A 10,253-nucleotide genomic window follows, 5' to 3' on the forward strand; every position below is an offset into this window, starting at 1 on the left:
CATTAAAATACAAACAATACTCATTGTTTCCTTGTTCCTCTGACAAGATGCAGATAAGGAAATTGAGGCACAAACCTGAACAGAAGACAATGACAAAGTAACTCACGGAGACAGAAAAGATGGAAGAGCTATGCACCTGCCGGAACGCCGAGCTTCTGGAAATGATCCTCCCTGCTTCCCTCCCTCTGAACAGTCACAAGAAATGTAACATAATACCTGAACATCAGAATCTCTCAAGTATTCACTTGTGGTTCAGTCCTACCCCATCTGTCTAACTGCACTGCTTCTTTGGGGAGTGCTACACAAGGGCAGAAACCGTGCAGTCACACAAAACAAATAGCCCACGTTTGCAAGAGCCAAAAATTGCTTTGCCTAGTAAAGCGTGACTTTAATAAGCGTTAGATGTTGCAGTCTCGTAATTTACAGTGGGCATTTTTCTAATAGTGCCATTTCGAACAGCTAGAGCCCTTGCAAAATGTCTAAGATATAATTTCCGCTGGAGAAACGGTTTTCTTTTCTGCAAATGGTATCTAAGTGAGAAAAGGATTTGAATCAATTATTTGACACTGGACACAAAGTACTGGCCTATAAAATGGATTTTTAGAAGGGAGAGAATAGGAGAGAGGAGGGAATAAACTATGAGAAGTGACGGATGAAAGGATCTCTTGGTCCCAGCAGTGAAATCACCCCATGTGCTCCCCAGTCTGTGCTCCCCAACCTGCTGTTGTTTAGACACCAAGCCCAAGTCTCTAACAGATGTTGTTTACCCATTGCCCTAGTTAAGGGTGTGATGAAACACTTTGACAAAAACAACTTGGGGAGGAAAGGGATCACGTTACACACACTTTCAAATCACTGTTCACCATGGAGCGAAGTCAGGACAGGAACTCAAACAGGAACCTCTGAAGGAACCTGGAGGCAGGAGCTGATGCTGAGGCCATGGAGGGTGCTACTTACTGGCTTGCTTCCCATGGTTTGCTCAGCCTGCTTTCTTATAGAACCCAGGACCACCAGCCCGGGGATGGCCCCACCCACAATGGGCTGGGTCCCATCAATCACTAATGAGGAAATGCTCTACTGCCAGATCCTATGGAGGCATTTCGTCAATTGATGTTTTCTCCTTTCAGATGACTCTACTCATGCCACATTCAAATAAAACTAGCCAGCACACCCATAGAGGCAAAGTAATGGGAGAGAACACAGGCATTGCTTTACAAACGTAATCATGTGAACAGCTGTAGACCTTGGCTTGTACATCAGGACCTTTAACAGGAGATGAAAGGAAAACAGTGCCTCCCATTGAGAGGCAGAGCCCAGGTCCAGCCCAGCTGGGACTTACCTGGAGGGACCAAGTGAGCAGAGAACTGCAGGGGTGGGGAGTGGAAACACCCTGCACTTCCAGATGTTCCTGCACAGAAAGAGACCCCTACATCCTCTCCAAGAACAGGATTGGTGGTTTGCACTTCAAGCTGGCTACACCATAGCAGGTACCCTGATGGTCTCATGGAAGAAGAAATCACAACAATCCAAGCTCCCAGCCACAGTGACTACCAGACAGGCTATAGCACTCAGGTGGTCTGTTTACACCCACTGTGGGAAAGAATGTGGGGTCCATAGCTATCTGAAAATGGCTTTGAGGCCACACAGGAGATTCTGGCTTCTTCATTCTTCAGATCTCCAAACAAAACACTTTCCAGGAAGATGCTAGGTGTTCAGTGCCACAATGGGACTGCTAAGGCAGCCACCTTTATAGTCTGAGCAGTTACCAGGTTCTAAGTCCCTAGCATGTAGATTGCCACCTGTACCATATAAACCAGTCTAATAAATCCCCTTTTGTAACATACATTCTATCCATCCCATTCTTCTAGAGAACTCTCATACAGTTGGGGCATTCTTATTCAAGGTACAATCAATCAATTAATCAATAATCTTGGCCTGAATGAGTTTTAATCAAAAATGGAGTCTCCAGGTTACTAAGAGCTTCCCAGGAGACAGACATGATTTTCTGGGTCACATGTCACTCGATTGTATGGGAAGCGTCTGGAGACTCAGCTGCGAAGTATACAAAGCATCCACATTCAAACTTGGTACACATACGGCAGAAGAAATCTGCTCACAAGTGGGTAAAATAAAACCAAGCGTCACAGGGGAAATGGCACCAGCCAGGCAGTGGGCCTATGGCCAGAAATGTACCAACATGAGGAATGGGTGCCAGGGAACAGGGCATGGAAGGGGCACCCCGATGAAGCTGCATGCAGGAAAGTCAGACTGTGCTAACCTTAAAACCACAGCTAAGTCCAACTGTCCTGTTCTGAGGCCATGTTCATAATTACCTTGTGCTGTCTGCTTTGGAGAATTGTATCTCTTAGCTATGTCTGAAGGTCAGAGAACAGTTCTCTCCTGGGAGTCAGTTCTTTCCTTCTACCGTGGGAATACCTGGGGATTAAACTCAGGCCATGAGATTTGGCAGCAAGGGCCTTTGACCACTGAGAAATTTCACAGGCTGTGCCTAGTTTGAGTGAGAGTGCTGCTTCCTGCCCCCTAGGTTCATATATTTGAATGTCTGGGGAATGGGTCTATTTAGGAAGGATTAGGAGGTGTATCCTTGTTGGAGGTGGTGTGTCATTGGCAGTGGGCTTTGAGGTTTCAATAGCCCATGCCAGACCCAGTCTGTCTCTGTCTCTGTCTCTCTGTGTGTCTCTGTCTCTTTCTGCCTCTCTCTCTGTCTCTCTCTGTCTCTCTGTCTCTCTGTCTCTCTCTCTGACTACCACCTGTAGATCAGTATATAAGCACTTAGCTTCTGTTCCAGCACTATGCCTGCCTGCCATTATGGTCATGGACTAACCCTCTGAAACTAAAAGCAAGCCTCCAATTAATTTCTTTAGAAGCTACCTTCATTGTGGTGTCTCTTCACAGCAGCAAAACAGTCACTAAGACACAGACCCATCACTTTTCACTTCTTAAGTCTTCTGAAAGTGTCTTGCTTATCAATAAGGTTGTGACATCAGTGTCCCCATCTCTAAGAAGCCCCTAGTCCTTCAGATAGCCCGTGTGAAACTCTGCCTTTATACCCAGCTTCTTCAAGATACCCATTCTGCCTTCTGAGTGCTGAGTGTATCTTCATTCTTACAGCTGGACCCCTAAGGGCAGGAATCTGAATTTGATGCCTAGGTTGCTGTAATAAAGTACGTGCCAGTGGTGAGCATCTTAAACAGAGAATGGTCTTTCTCACAGTTCTGAAGCCCAAATGTGAAATCACTGTGTGGGCAGGATGGTTCCTCTGAGGCTGTGAGGACAGATCCTGACGTGAGGATGACTGTCTTCTCCCTGTGTATCTTCATGTCATCAGCTTCCCTACCCAGGATCTCTGTCGAAATGGTCCCTTCATCAGGGATGCCAATCAAGCTGAGTGGAGCCTACCTTAGGCTTCACTTTACCTATTGGAAGATGCCAGACTGTCTCTCGGAGGTGCTGGACTTAGACTTTATAGAGTGTGGCTTTTCTGTCAGGGAGGCATGACAACATCCTGTTCCTCACTGTGTCCACAGCTCCTGTCAAGCAGCTGCTCTAGGCAAGGAGAGCTAGAGAAACAAAAGCCAGGGAGGATGGGTGGGGATAAAAGAACCCAAGGAGAGCAGAACACAGTCTGGGGATCAAAAGAGAGGGAGAATCTGGGAGGAGGCTGTGAAGCACTGAACCAGTCAGGCCCACCCATGACATGGGAAGGGGGCTCCTACTGTTCTCCTTCATCCAGGAGAATAAGAAAGATACAAGACCAACAGAATAGAGGCAGCTGATGATTAGCAAGAGGGGAGGCACAAGTATTGGGAGGTGGTAATAAAGGTTTGCTGCCAAGACTGACAACCTGAGTTCAGTTCCCAAGATCTACATGGTGGAAGGGGATAACTGACTCCCAAGAGTTGTCTCCTCTGACCTCTGTATTTATGCCATGGGACACACACACACACACACACACACACACCAAACTCTGTGAGTGTGGGGGTTAGGGGTGGACAGAAAGGGAAAGACTCTGGGAACCCCACAGGACACTACTAAGGAGTCATCACAGATGGCAAAACAGAATCCCCTGCTGGCATCACTGGGCCAGAAAGCATCCGCACAATAAAGGATCAGAAGAGAACACACACAGCAGGCTATGTGAGTCAACAGAGTCATTCTCCACAAGCATAGAAAGACCAATGGACATATTACTATCACACATGTCTGCATGTGCATGACCCCAGCATAAAGGCGTCCCTGACAGTCACAGTTTTACTGAATTTAAGTGACTATTCAGGGAGGGGGCTGGGGCGTGGCTCAGTCAGTGAAGCATCTGACAAGCAAGCACAAGGACCTGGCTTCAGATTGCCAGAAACTGCATAAAAAGACCGGTACAGGAATAAACCCCAGCAAACCCAGTACTGCAATGACGGTGGGGGATACAGGAAGATCCGTGACACTCATGATCCAGGCAGCCTCTCTGTATCAGTAAGCTTCAGTTTCAGTGAGAGACCTAATCTCAAAGCATAAGGTAGAGAATGGGCAAGAAGGACTCCTAGCTTACCTCTAGCTTACACACACACACACACACACACACACACGCACACACACACAAATAGTCATAAACACTTTTCCTGGTTACTCAGAATAAATGCAAGATAGACAGAAGTGAGCTTTACTCTGCCTTGAATTTTCTGGAAAAAGAAATATACCTCTAACAATCACGTCATAAATAGAGAAATTTAACCCCAGCACCAAGAAAGTATCTTGATCCTTATATTTTCTTCCCAAAATTACCTTAACGCTTTAAAACAATTTTAGTAAATTATTCCTACAGAAAAGATACGCTTTACAACCCTCTATAAAGGGCATTGAAATACCCATGGATGTTTAAGCAATATGGACGCAGCTGTTTCTCAGCCAGTGGGTAACATGTGCCGTGGCTTCTCAGTAAACAATAGCTTTGGAAATGAAACCCTCTTGTCCACTTAGAAAAATAATTTTAAAATAATTTAAGCCCAGCAGCAGCATATGCGTAAGACATCTGAAAGCTTTCAAGACCAAACTGTGAATACATTCACTATTTTCCAACAACCACACTTCTCTAGCCATCCCAAGGAAGGTGTAGTAACCACTTGATAGCCGGCAGCCCTGGTGCAAAATATTCTCCCAGTTCAATGCAGGCCAGAAGAGAGGGGAGGGGAAAAGACGACGGTGGAAGTAAGTCTCATTAGGAAAGTTCTCGGTTCACCTGCTATGTCCAAATCGAGCTGCTGGGGCTGGGGCTGGGGCTGGCACTGGCTCTGGGAAGCACCACTGTTTGAGCAGTGGGCAGCTGGAACCGCGGTGCACCTTCCCTTGTCAGGGATGAATCAATCATGGTGAGAGATGTCAGCATCTGCCCAAACCATTTCATATTAGAATAAATGGCAGATGGTGGTGTTTTTATATTTAATCAGTTCCACCAAATGCAGTTTCATCTCATATAAAGCAAAGCCATCTGTGACGTGTAGGTGTGTGAGCTCGCTGAAGGCCCGCTGCAGAACCCTTCTCGGAAAGGTAAAGCCTACAGCTAACGTTTGCTGACATGAGGCACGGTAAGCCCAGAAGCCTTTAAAATAAAGCCTCGTGTTGTCAATAAATGGAAAATATTTATGGTGGAGGCGCCCTCCATCTGAATCTTGGAGCACAGGTCGTACTTCTAGAAGTGCCCAAACTGTCTGAAAACATTCTTACAACAAAAAATGGCTGTTTCCTTTGCCTGTGGATCATTCTGACTCGGTGTTTGCTTTGTTTGAAATTAATTTTTACATTTATATTCTTATTTGCATGAATATTTGCTGCTGCGTGAATGTGTGCTTGTGTGTGTGTGTGTGTGTGTGTGCGCGCGTGCACCCACAAAAATTAGAGAAGGACTTCAGAATCCATGGAACTGGAGTGAACGATGTCGTGAGCCCCCATGTAGGAATTGAATCTAGGAACTCTGGAAAAGTACCCAGTGCTCTTAACCATTGAACCATCTCTCCAGCCCCCTTTCTGTTTACTTTGATAAGAATGTTTCCAAATCAAGTAAGCATAGGTCATCTCAATTAAATGGCCCACACAACACTGAGTGCCCACACACACAATACCAATATAAAAAAAATTGTAATGTGTAATATGTACTTCCCATCCCAGTGAGGGCTGACCGGTGTAAAAAGTGGAATCATTTTTAATGCTGGCAGATAGGACCTCATCATTTTTGGCCACAGAAAGCCACATGAGAGTGTGGGAAGTCCGCACTTTAATCCTCAGAAAGCCAGGGTCAGCATTACATAGAGACAAGGAAAGAGCCATGCTCCCACCACAAGCAAGTAATAGCTGGTTACCTTTCCCCAAGATCTAGAATACTGAAGAGTAGATTGTTCCAGAATCTTCGGTCCCACTCAGTACACAGGGGGTGGCATGCATTTCTTATGAGACACAAGGTAGGTCCCCATGCAGCTGGCAACAGATACTACAGGTATTGTCATTCTGGCATTATTTTAAAGGTTGACCAATGTCCCTAAATCCCCAGCTCTCCCACCATGACTTAGCCTATTCCAGCCGCCATGGTTTGTGTACCCACCACCAAATGCCCTGGCTGTTTAACACCCTATCTCCTCCATAATTTCTCTAACTCCTCATGTCCCGCTTTACTCTGCTTCAAAGCTACCATCTTCTTTCTGTATGTCTTTCTTTCATTTGTTGTTACTTATTTCATTGGGTTTGGGTTTGGGTGTTTTGATAGTGGAGACATAGGTGATGGTGGTAGTGATGGTATTTAATTTTGTTATTTTATTTTGCTAAATAAGATGGCCTTATGCAGTCCAGGCTGGCCTTCAACTTCTTAGGTAGCCAAGAATGACCCAGAACTCATGATTCTCCCATGTCTTCCACCAAAGGCTGAGATTGCAAGTGTATACCGCGATCCCAAGCTAATAACTACCATTCAGTTTCTTCACGTTACTTAAAACAGAGCTAGAAGGTCAGTAAAAGTTAAGAATGAGTGAACAGGACTGGGGATAGCTCACTTGATAGAGTGCTTGTCTAGCCTGCACTAAAACCGTGGGTTCTGTGCGCCATACCACATAAACTGCATATGGTAGCATATGTCTGTAATTCCAGAACTTCAGTGGTGGAGCAGAAGCAGAAGCCTGCCGTGACATGCACAATTAGGAAAGCGGCAACAAGAGGGCAGTGTTGTAGCTCCACCTACTTCTTCCTTACTCTCTCTTGGACCCCAGCCCATCAGTAGTGTCACCTGTCACCCAGAGTGGCACTTCCGTCTTGAGTTAAACCTTTCTGAAAATGCCTTCACAGAATACTCAAGAGTTGTGTTTCTATGATGATTCAAAATTCCGTCAAATTAACTGTATTATCCATCACACCTGTTAAGTGACCGTCTCCCTGCCTATATAATAAACCCATGGCTGGAAACACAGGCTCTTTCCTTATCTTTTTCTTTCCTGAAAAAGACTCCCTGGATGAGGCAGACCATGAGAAACAAAATAGGACTTGTCAGAGCCTCTGCTTCCCCTGCCCCTCCCCCCTACCTGGTGGTCATTGCCTGGCTCTCTCAGTCATTAGCTGTTTCTACCTTCTGACACTCAGCCAGCTGCGATCTTCCCTCTGAGCTTAGACAGGTTTTCCTTACCCAGTAACCAAAGCACTCTAGCTTAAAATCTTCTAGTAACTTCCCAACACAGTGTGAACTTCTTGTGCCCTTGGGCTTCTCCCCACTGGGACCACACTGATCTTCCCTCTGTGTCCTAGAAACCCACCTCCTGGGGCTCACACTTGTCCTACATAAAACACTCTGGTACCTCTACCTCTTCTTCACCACTCCAGCACCAAAGCCCCTCCTCCAAGCTCCTCAGCATTCTGCTCAAGTAAACTATATATATGGTTTTATTTATTTATTTACTTTAAATTATGTATATTCTTTTTTTCTTTGATATATTCTTTATTTACATTTCAAATGATTTCCCCTTTCCTTGATCCCCCCTCCCCGAAAGTCCCATAAGCCCTCTTCCCTCCCCCTGTTCCCCCATCCACCCCTTCCTACTTCCCTGTTCTGGTGTTCCCCTATACTGCTGCACTGAGCCTTTCTAGAACCAGGAGCCACTCCTTCCTTCTTCTTGGACATCATTTGATATGTGGATTATGTCTTGGGTATTCCAAGTTTCTAGGCTAATATCTGCTTAAAAGTGAGTGCATACCATGATTGATCTTTTGAGAAGAATTTCATGAATTCATTGTTTATACTGGCTGAATAGTACTCCATTGTGTATATATGCCCCATTTTTTGTACCCATTCCTCCATTGAGGGACATTACCTCACACCAGTCAGAATGGCATTAAAGATTAAGATTAAAAACTCAGGAGACAGCAGGTATTAGCGAGAATGTGGAGAAAGAGGAACACTCCTCCACTGCTGGTGGGGTTGCAAGCTGGTACAACCACTCTGGAAATCAGTCTGGTGGTTCCTCAGAAACCTGGGCACGACATTTCTGGAGGACCCTGCTATACCATTCCTGGGCATATACCCAGAGGATTCCCCAGCAGGTAATAAGGATACATGCTCCACTACGTTCATAGCAGCCCTGTTTATAATAGCCAGAAGCAGGAATCAAGTGAACTCTTGTCCATTGGGTTGTCTACTCAAAAGTTACCTGCTGATAGTTCTGGGAAGTTATGACCTCAGATAGCCATAGAAACTGCACTTGCACTAAAAATGGCATCAAACTCAAGATTCCATGGCAGCCCACTGATATTTACCCAAGTAGACTCAGTCACTGTTCCCTAAGGCTCACAGGTTGTTAGATCGGACCCATCTGTCAGACAAGTGAGCAGCTGAGGGAGCAAGTTTGTGCAGGTGGGCCAGGCTCCTGAAGGGAAGGAGGTCATGAGTCTGAGACAAACAGCTCCAAGCTTAAGAGAGATCAAAACCTCCCTGGAAGTGACAGCTGCAGAATGTCAGGGCATTTGTACATTTGGGGGTGAGGAGTGGGGGAGTTGAGGCCTATTGTCACAGGTGGAGATAGGTGCTGGAACTGAGCTCTCTGGAAAAGTGGCAAGTACTCTTAACCACTGAGCCATCTCTCCAGCCCCAAGGTATTCATATTATAACTCAGACATCCCCAGGTCCACTGACCACAACCTAATAAAAAAAATAGAAAGACTCATACATGTAGTCTGAATATGGTAACCGGAAGGGTGGTTCTTCCTTCTGGGTGCCAGAATATTCCTACCTTTGAAGAGGTATCATTATTGCTCCTGAAAAACTGTATCTCTCCATGTCCATGAGTATCCTGCCTTTGCCTGGGCTGCCAGGAACCCTACAGCCAAATGAGATGGGAAATCACACTGAAATTATCACCCTCGGTTTTTTGCCACCTACTTCCTTCTTTATTCCCTTAAGTTGCTATTTCTGTTTCATCTTTGTTAAAGTAGTGAGTAACAGTTATTGTTTGGGCTGGCTTGTTGATTTTCTATTTGTGTGGATATCACATATCCCAGTGTCTGTTGGTCAGTTTCATTCTCTTAAACAATTACGTAATGGATTCCAATGCTTCAAATATTTTTTTTTAACCCAGGCATGTGTTTTGGAGAAGAAATGAATGTATTCCTCCTGGTGGTGGTGGTGGAAGGGCCTCCTTTAAGCCCTGGTGTCCCTTCTGCCCTCTGGCTGAAGTCCTCTAGCTACCAAGTGGCCACTGCATCCCCTTAAGATAAAAAGTCAGAAAAAATATTGCAGCAAGGGCACAATCTCCTGTATATGAGGAAAATATACAAACATTGTGCAGCCTCAGCTGCACAGTGTTTGAGCCTCTCTCCTTCCCTTGATAACAAACCAGCTGCACCCTTCCATTCTCTAGCTGACACCCAGGTCCTTCTCCAGAATGGTGTGCCTGAGCACTGGGAGAGGACAGCTCTCATTAACCTTGTCCTTTGCTAGGGTCAGGGAGGCCATGAGCTCAGGCAGCAGAGCTTCCCCTTCTAGAGCAAGCTGCTCTGCAGGTGGGAATAAAAAGGAATTCAAATGGCACATTCCCTGGACTCAAATGCGCAGTACAACTAGCACACACCTCACTTTACAGGTCAGGGAACAGGAGCCCAGACCTGGGCAGAGGAGCCCATTGGCTTCCAACACCCAGTCATGGCTCCCCCTGCTGTGCACACCACTGCAGTTACTCTATTTCAAACTCAAGGTGACAGGGTGTTATTTTTCA

This window comes from Apodemus sylvaticus, chromosome 6 (assembly GCF_947179515.1).
Source record: "Apodemus sylvaticus chromosome 6, mApoSyl1.1, whole genome shotgun sequence".
Lineage (NCBI taxonomy): Eukaryota > Metazoa > Chordata > Mammalia > Rodentia > Muridae > Apodemus > Apodemus sylvaticus.